The sequence below is a fragment of the Apodemus sylvaticus genome, chromosome 9 (genome assembly GCF_947179515.1).
Source record: "Apodemus sylvaticus chromosome 9, mApoSyl1.1, whole genome shotgun sequence".
Classification (NCBI taxonomy): Eukaryota; Metazoa; Chordata; class Mammalia; order Rodentia; family Muridae; genus Apodemus; species Apodemus sylvaticus.
The window spans coordinates 41,637,651-41,639,364 of NC_067480.1; the positions used below are offsets into that span (position 1 = coordinate 41,637,651).

General features: G+C 44.4%; 1 pseudogene; it reads right to left on the bottom strand.

The window, feature by feature from the left end:
- Window positions 1-601: 601 nt before the first annotated feature.
- Window positions 602-1,193, bottom strand: LOC127692702 (40S ribosomal protein S7-like; annotated as a pseudogene).
- Between the last annotated feature and the right edge of the window lie 521 nt (window positions 1,194-1,714).

A 1,714-nucleotide genomic window follows, 5' to 3' on the forward strand; every position in this document is an offset into this window, starting at 1 on the left:
AAATGAGCCTGTATTTAGTTACAGGGAACATAGTGCTGAGACTGCAGCTACAAGTTAGGAAGTAAACTACTTAGCACATGGTGAAAGCATCTTAGTTTCTGACAGAAACTATTATCACAGATATAAATATCAACAATCTGCCACGACTTTATGAACCTATTTATCAGACTTTGTGCCTTGCTAAGAAAGTCTCTGCTTTGAATAAGACCCTACTTTCAAAGAGCTTGTATTCAATAAGAGACACCTGAAAAACTGATAAATTAAATCACTGAGGGAAAACACAGAATAAAATGGAGAATGATGCCCATGTTAGTAAAGACAATATCAGATTCAAGGAAGATGCTCTGTCCAAGGGCAGGAAAAGCATCCTTTCAGGGCTGGATGAGACTCCAGTGCCTGGTCCTCCCCGTGTCAGGGCTCTTACACTGCTTCTGAAAACTGTTCTGAAGTCCTTTAACATAATTCCCCTGAGAGGTGTGGTCTCACTCATTGTTTCCTGGGGCAGTACATTTTATAGTCCTAAAAAGGAGCAATCGTTGAAAGGTAGATTTTTTTTGTTTGGGGTTTTTTTTTTTTTTCAATGACATTTTATTCATTTTCTTTACAACTGAAACTCTGGGAATTCAAAATTAACATCCTTGCCTGTGAGCTTCTTGTATACTCAGAAAAAGTTTCGACCTTGTGTTCCACGTTGTTCTGCTGTGCTTTGTCTAAATGAACTTTTATGATCTGGCTGCTATCCAGTTTCACACAGGTCCTCTTACCCACAATGTCACTTGGGAAGACCAAGTTCTCAAGGACAGCGTCATGCACTGCTGTCAGGGTGTGGCTTCTGGGGCGCTTTTGCTTATTTTTCCTACGGCTTTTCCGGGTTGGCTTGGGCAGAATCCTCCTCTGAGCAACGAAGACTACCTGCTTCCCACTGAACTTTTTCTCCAATTCGAGGGCTAGCCAGACTTGGATTTTTCTGGAAAGATTTAAGCTGAGGAACTGGTACAAAAATTATAATAGCTTTCCGACCACCACCAACTTCAATTTCCTTGGCTGCAGTGGTGTTGAGTTCCCGCGGGTGCGCCTTGAGATCTGAGTTCATCTCCTGCTCCAGCCCTGAGCAACACCCGAGAGATGCCAGATTCATACTCATCCGGCTTCTCGCCATTGGGCTTCATAATCTTGGCGCTCGAGCCGAACATGGCTTCGTCTTTACAGAGTGCCGGCTTAGAAAGATATCCATGGCTCACAGTCATCCAATACACTGAGCGTAGAGTCCCCAGTGAAGCAGCTAGAGAAAGGACCCAAGGAGCTGAAGAGGTTTGCAGCCCTGCAGGAGGAACAATAATATGTACCAACCAGTAACCCCAGAGCTCCAGGGACAAAACCACCAACCAAAGAGTACATATGGAGGGACCCATGGCTCCAGCTACATCTGTAGCAGAAGATGACCATTTCAGACATCAGTGAGAGGAGAGGCCATTGGTGCTATGAAGGCTCGATTCCCCAGAATAGGGAAATGCAAGTCAGGAAATTGGGTTGGGGGTGAGTACGGGGAGGGGAATGGGATAGGAGGTTTTCAGAGGGGTGACACAGAAAGGGAATACCATTTGAAATGTAAATAAAGCAAATTTCTAATAAAATAAATGCTAGGTTTTATTTTCACTGGAACAGGAAGCAGATGTCACCCAGTGGTCCTCTCATGGGCATTAGCCCTCAGGTG